The sequence below is a fragment of the Palaemon carinicauda genome, chromosome 3 (assembly GCF_036898095.1).
Source record: "Palaemon carinicauda isolate YSFRI2023 chromosome 3, ASM3689809v2, whole genome shotgun sequence".
In the NCBI taxonomy this organism is placed as follows: Eukaryota; Metazoa; Arthropoda; class Malacostraca; order Decapoda; family Palaemonidae; genus Palaemon; species Palaemon carinicauda.
In genome coordinates this window covers 26428213-26436072 of record NC_090727.1, presented here as the reverse complement: position 1 = coordinate 26436072, position 7860 = coordinate 26428213, and positions in this window count along the sequence as shown.

Below are 7860 nucleotides of genomic sequence, written 5' to 3'. Positions count from 1 at the left end.
TATTTCCGCGTATAAGACGACCCTATATTCCAAAATTTAACCATTAAAAATGGGGGGTCGTCTTATACCACCGTTATAAAAATCACACCTTGAATTCTATGTCCGGTTTATCAGTAGGCTAGCCTAGGTTGAGGTGCGATAACCACCGACACACATGAAATGATTTACTGTACATTAATATATAAAAGTATAATGAAAGTAATGAAACAATTTTCACCATATATATTATTGGCATATCTACAAAAATGGCATAAATGATAAATTCGAGAAATAATTCCAACTTTTAACCATACAAGCACAGCTGAGAAATTGTAAACATCGAGTATTGGTTGCGTTGTTAGCAACTTTTTCTCTTGCTTACCTTTCAGTAATTTTAATGCTAGTATTAATTACGATAGTAATAACATATAGGATATCATATTGTTTATTTGTTTAAAAATTATTATTTTTAGCTGTAAATAACAATTTTGGATTACAAACGGTACAATCTTTATTTCTCAATAAAAATGACTGTACATTACAGTATTGCATTTAAAACCTGAAAATTTGTAAAACTTTATTTCCAATCAATATTAAACATTAAACCTGCGACATGTATAAATCTAACACCACTAAAACTCCTCACAGTTATCACTGTCTGTTTCGAAAAGCTGTTCGAACATATCGTAAGGATTCCAGTCCGGTTCCGGTGAGTCGACTTTGGCTTCGTCGTCGCATTCGTACAATAAATTGTCTTCACTGCCATCCATGGCATTTGAGATCCCGTATTTTTAAAATTATTTTATGACACTTTCCACCTTTACATCATTACAAACTTGCAAAGAACATCAAAGAACATAAAAGAAGAAGAAAGAGGAGGAACGGGCCTTTCGTACGTGAGCAGCTGATGAGCGTAAACAAAACAATGCAGGCTAGGTGACGCGTGTTCTAGGAAACCAATAAAGGATTTGTGTTGTTATTTCATTTATTTTTAATTTATAAGGATACAGTAAGTAATATCATCATCTTTACATAACCTATATTTCATAAGATATCTGGTGTTGCAAAAGCTAGCCTAGGCTATACACAGATGGTTTTATGATTGAGCAGTCGTCTTATACTACCGATATGAGATAGATTCATAAAAATTTGCTCAAATTTTGTATCTCGTCTTATATGGAGGTCGCTTATACGCGGAAATATACGGTATATAAATTACTACATGTACTGTACTCTACAATATATAAATGTAGGCTACATGTGCTGTGAGTTGTCAAACAGGGCTAGTTATTTGAACGAACACAGTGAACACTTACAGTAGTTGGCTGTTCTGTAGTGATAGTACTATACATACCTATATTACCGTGCGAAGGGCAAAATTTTAAGACCAGTTTTGGATGAAAAAAGTCAGAGTTCGCCCATTACATGGGAGATAATTTTGGAATCATGAAAATATTCATTTTCTTGACCTCTGTTGTGTTATTATTAGGATATTCTAATTGCTTATAGTTAATTTTTAGGTTAGTACTATGGAAGGATTGACTTGAAGTCTTATAATATACCCAGTGAGGTCATACCCTGCCCCAAGTAGGTAAGTTGCAACTAGGTAGATGCAGCTCCTAGGTTAGGTTAGGTGGGAAACCATAAGTTAGATTGTGTTCTTGTATTTGTTTCCCTATTATAATGTGTTTTTTTTTCCGTCATAACTTGAAAATTCACATCTGGTTCGTCCCAACCCACTTTAAAGGCTCCATGCTTTTAATAGGATATAATTACCGATCGTGATAAGGGAGTTTTATTATAGAACAGTGCAATATTAGTTATGACATTGGAAATCACATAATTGAAAAGATCTTTGCAAATACACTATTTTGAATGCCATATACTACTGGGGAAAACTTCCTTTATTGAAGTTACAGATTTTAATTAAGAAATAAGAGTTTTGCGTCTTTTGTCATCTTAGCACATGCCACAGTAGCCTCCTTCCACCCAGTAGTTCAGAAAAACAGATAAGTGGTACTTCTGTTGTAAGTTACTTGTTTGAAAAGAATAATGTACCCAATGTTTTATACTCTAAATCTCTTGATTCTTTGCTTTCAGTATTGGAATATGCAGTGTAATTTCAGCTCCTATTTTATTTATCATGTTAATACTCTAATTGAAGGTTAGAGTAGAAATATGTGTTTGATAAGCAGTCCACCCTCGCTTTTCGCAGATTCATTCTTCGCGATTTCGCTCGTTCGCAACATAGAGAACTGTTAGAGTAGAAATATGTGTTTGATAAGCAGTCCACCCTCGCTTTTCGCAGATTCATTCTTCGCGATTTCGCTCGTTCGCAACATAGAGAACTGTGTAACCTATTAGATGAAAATCATATATTCGTAGGTTTTCGAGAAATGCTCTCGGGGCTTGACGATTTCAAACAGCCCGCGTTCCTTTGCACCCAGCTCGCTTCGCACCACTTTCCTCTCTGCCCAGCACAACATTCCATCTCTCGGTGACTCGGCCTCAGTCTTGCATTGTCTCATTGCGTGTGCATCTCCCGCTTTGGTCATTTTTGAGAAGAATCACGTTTTCATGTAAAAAAGTGAAGCATTTGTATACAGTAAAACATATCTACAGTGCATTACCTGGTAATTATAAACACTGTACATGAGTGTGATTCACTACAGGACTGCGTAAGAGACGACTCATCAGGAGTCATGTCATGCTTCAAGACTGCTGGGTAGAACTTCGTAATAAAATGGTTAGTGGTCCTCGTATTAGATATGTATACTTAGTTAATCCTAAATGCAGTATAATTGTATGCATATTGTACAGTACGGTTTTACAGCAGTGCATATTATTGTTTATTAAATATACTGTACAGTATTGTTTGTGAATTACTACATGTATTGTACTCTACAATACAGTATAAAAATGTAGTCTACATGTGCTGTGAGTTGTTAAACAGGGCCAGTCGTCTGAACAAACACAGCGAACACATACAGTACGGTTATCTGTACTGTAGTGATAGTACTGTACATACCGTTTATTACCATGTAAAGGGCAAAATTTTAAGACAGGTTTTGATGAAAAAAGTCAGGGCTCACCCATTACACGAGAGAGACTTTTGGAATTATGAAAATATTTATTTTCTCGACCTCTATTGTGGTGTTGTCATGGTATTCTAATTACATATGGTTCATTTGTAGGTCAGTAGTCTGGAAATATTGACGTAAAGTCATATAATATACCCATTTTGATTACGGTAATTAGTTTTATGTTTAAGTAAAGTAGGAGTATTTACCGGTAATTTTATCTTTATTGATAGTACTCGGGCTCTTTTATGCGACCTTGTTGGCAGGCTAGCTTAATTGTCCAAAACCTAGAATTTTCCATATTTGTGCCGGTAGTTAATATTTTTACTTACATAGAAGTTAAGAAGGATTGACTTAACAGCGTATGATATGCTCGGTATATTCATACACTATACTGTAGTTGTAAGTAGCAGCTGCTGTATAGAAATTTTACATAGCAGTTTGGAAGGATTGATTCATATTTGTTTATTACAATTATATCGTTGTATGTAAAGGTTAGTTTATTAGAATAAGACTATTTAATTTTATCTTTGTTGCAAAAATATGTTTTTATTGTTGCAAAATATTGATTGAGATTAGGAGGAAGAAGGTTAGGAACGACGATATGTAAACATTGAGTGAATAATGTAAGCATTGTATTCAAACTCACAAATTGTTTTAGTTTTATACTTTCTTAAACAGAAATGTAGCTTATTTTATAAACTAAAAACAATAAAGATTATAAGATGTGTGGTAAGATTTATAATAAAAGTGTGGTAACATTGGGCTAGCCTTGAAATTGCCGTTCGCCCATTACATGGAATATATAAAAACGCTCTTTTTAAGGACATTTTAGGGTTTGCCCTTTATATTGGGTCGTACTTTACACGGTAATATACGGTATATTACAGTAACGTGCACTACAGTGTATCAGCAGGTGTTATATTAGATAGGAGCAACAGTGTTTTGTTATTTTAAATGTCTCGATGACTACAGTAATGTTTCGTACGGAACTCTTTTGTACGGTAACCTTACCAAGCCCAGTATGTAGTGAAGGCCTACACATCTGCACATATTTTGTGTACTTACAAAAATGTTTCATCCACTTACAAAATACTCATACTATACTTAGTGTGTTGATTAACCGTGCATAGGCAATGGACAGTATATTGGTTGAATTAGAAGCTATCCCAACCTATCAAAGCAAGTATTTGCGGATGCTTGTTCTTCGTGTTTGTCTCTGTTACCCAAGCCCCGCGAAAAGTAAGAGCTGACTATATTTACTTTGATAGAGGGAAATGGAAGCAAAGTCCAAGTTCAAACAGAGGCTGGAGTGCAAAGCAACAACTCATCCCATAGTTAAGTTTGTATAATTGAACTAAGATAAATGAATACAATAACGCCAAAATACTAGCCCATGGGGTTAACGTTCGTAGTGTAACATGTGCCACTTATCAGAACATAGGAACAGTGAGACAATGTTAAATGCAAAAATGAAAAAAAACAATTGAACTAAGTGATAAATTAGATAAGTGAAATATCTCCATAATATCGGTACTAGCCCATGGGGCTAACGTGGATAGGAAAGCATGTTCTGCTTGCCGGACATAGGAACAATAACATAATGTTTATCTGCATGTTGACGCAAGCTACAGTAGGACAGAAATAATTAAACAAGTGAATATACTCAGTTAAGTAAGGAGGTATTTGTAGTACAATGAACATGGCTATGAATGACTCCAAAGAAAATGGGATTTGTAAAATCACATTTTCTATGCATCTGGAAGTCCTAGCAAACAAAAGCTCCAGTTACGTACTATTATTATGACTATTATTTGCTAAGCTATAACCCTAGTTGGAAAAGCAGGATGATATAACCACAAGGGCTCCAATAGGGAAAATAGCCGAGTGAGGAAAGGAAATAAAGAGAAGTTTAAGAACAATAACAACATTAAATTAATCTTTCATATGTAAACTATAAAAACTTCAAAATAACAAGAGGAAGAGAAATACGATAGAATAGTGTGCCTGAATGTACCCTCATGCAAGAGATCTCTAACCCAAGACAGTGGAAGACCATGGTACAGAGGCTATGACACTACCCAAGACTAGAGAACAATGGTTTGATTTTGGAGTGCCTTTCTAGAAGAGCTGCTTACCATACCTGAAGTCTCTCTTCTACCCTTACCAAGAGGAAAGTAGTCACTGAACAACTACAGTACAGTATTTAACCCCTTGAGCAAAGAAGAATTGTTTGGTGATCTCAGTGTTGTGAGGTGTATGAGGAGAGAGGAGAATGTGTAAAGAATAGGCCAGACCATTCGGTGTATGTGTAGGCAAAGTAAAAATGAGCCGTAACCAAATATACAATTGTACTGGTACAATGTACAGTATATTTTAATGTTTCAAACGCAATTAATGAGATACCTATAGCGTAATTCCATACCTTTTCAATTATGGCAGTCGTTCCACCATAACTCAAAAACTATGGATTTCTGCCTGAAATAATGATAAAAAACGTTCAAAACAGCACAAAATAACATTCTTTTATCCGTATTTTCTACATATGGTTTATGGTACTGTTCTATAGTTTTACCAATTAGTGTAACATATGCTTCAAAAGTTACCCAATTATCTTTGGACAGGTTGACAGAAGTTTTCTGACATCAGGTGTAGAACTTAAGTGACATAGTCTATAGATTTCTATTGCATTAGTGGTTAAATTCTTGTATTATAGATTGTAGGCTGAGTTTATGTTGACAAAAGTCAACTGGCTTAAGTCGTAGCCCGTAGGCTATGTTGTAAACAGACGCTACATATCCTAAGTGACATATTCTATAGATTTCTATTGCATTAGTGGTTAAATTCATGTATTATACATTGTAGGCTGAGTTTATGTTGACAAAAGTCAACTGGCTTAAGTCGTAGGCTATGTTGTAAACAGACGCTACATAGCCTAACTCATAAACTTCTCGTCCGCTAGCCTGCCACCAACTTTGACTTAAGCTTCGACCATGTAGCCCAACATACTAAACCTGTCAAAGGAAAAAAAAAGCTTTAGAATAAAACTCAGGCTTTCGAACCACTCCAAGGCGTAAACACCAGCCTGAGATGTTATGGAGAACCCTACCTAACCTGCAGAGGACTCTGAGAGGAGTGGTTCAGAGAAGTCCTAATTTGTCATTTACCCGGAGGTTCCTTTGAATGATTTATACGTCCTCTCATAGCCTTCCAAGTAAACGCTAGAGTGTACACACAGAGTTAGACCTCTATTTTACGTTTCTATTTTTTTTTTTTTTTTTTTTTTTTTTTTTATGGTAACCATTCAAAACTGAATAACAAGAGTAGGTCTTCGTGTAATGAAGGGAACACGAGATATTACTTGTAAGCATATAACATTTTTTTTTTTTTTCCAAAATGATAGATTTTTTTTTTTTGTATATCGAAATATACGTTTCTTACATTTTGTTTTATATAATATTTGTAATTTCAAGAAAGATTTTCTTAAAGGTAGTATTACTAGTATGACCGATATTATATTCATGGTCTATCGGTTGTTATTATTATTATTATTATTATTAATATTATTATTATTATTATTGTTATTATTATTATCACTTGCTAAGCTACAACCCTAGTTGGAAAAGCAGGATGCTATAAGCTCAGGAGCTCCAACGGGGAGAATAGCCCATTGAGGAAAGGAAACAAGGAAATAAGAGAAGTAATTAATAATTGAAATAGAATATATCATGAACAGTAACCAATAAATATTTCATATATAAACAATAAAAGAATAACTAAATAAGAGGAAGAGAAATAAGATAGAATAGTGTGCCCGATTGTACCCTCAAGCAAGAGAACTCTAACCCAAGACAGTGGAAGACCATGTAATAGAGGCTATGACACTACCCAAGATTAGAGAACAATGGTTTGATTTTGGAGTGTCCTCCTAGAAGAGCTGCTTACCATAGCTAAAGTCTCTCTTCTACCCATACCAAGAGGAAAGTAGTGTCTGAACAATTACATTGCAGAAGTTAACCCTTTGAAAGAAGAATTGTTTGGTAATCTCAGTGTTATCAGATGTATGAGGACAGAGGAGAATATGTAAAGAATATGCCACACTATTCGTTGTATGTTTTCCACTTTCTTGGATTAGAGTTCTCTTGGTTGAGGGTACACTTGGGCACACTATTCTATCTTATTTCTCTTCCTCTTGGTTTGGTAAAGTTTTTGTAGTTTATATAGGCAATATGTTTATTTTAATGTTACTGTTCTTAAAATATTCAATTTTTCCTTGTTTTCTTTCCTCACTGGGCTATCTTCCCTCTTGGAGCCCCTGGGCTCATAGCATTGCTTTACCAACTGGGGTTGTAGCTTAGCAAGTAATAATAATAATAATAATAATAATAATAATAATAATAATAATAATACTGTGTAGACAAAAGGAAGATGAACCGTAACCGGAGAGAAGGATCCAATGTAGTACTATCTGGCCAGTCAAAGGAGCCAATAACTCTCCAGCGGTAGTATCTCAACGGGCGGCTGATACTCTGGCCTAACCTACTACCTATATATAGTTATCAAATGGAATAACATATATCCAGGTTAAATCATTGTTTTAACCCGATCTCTATAGATAAAATGAACTGTGGTACGCAGTTCGAATTCAAATAGGAAACGCATGAAAGTAATTTTTCAAAAATGAGAATAGTCTCTATCATTCATGTTATTGAAAGTCTGATGGATGCATTGTGACGACGTCCATTGAATTTCCAGAGGAAATAAAACGTTAATTAATGTTTGGTTTGTAAACAATTAGTTT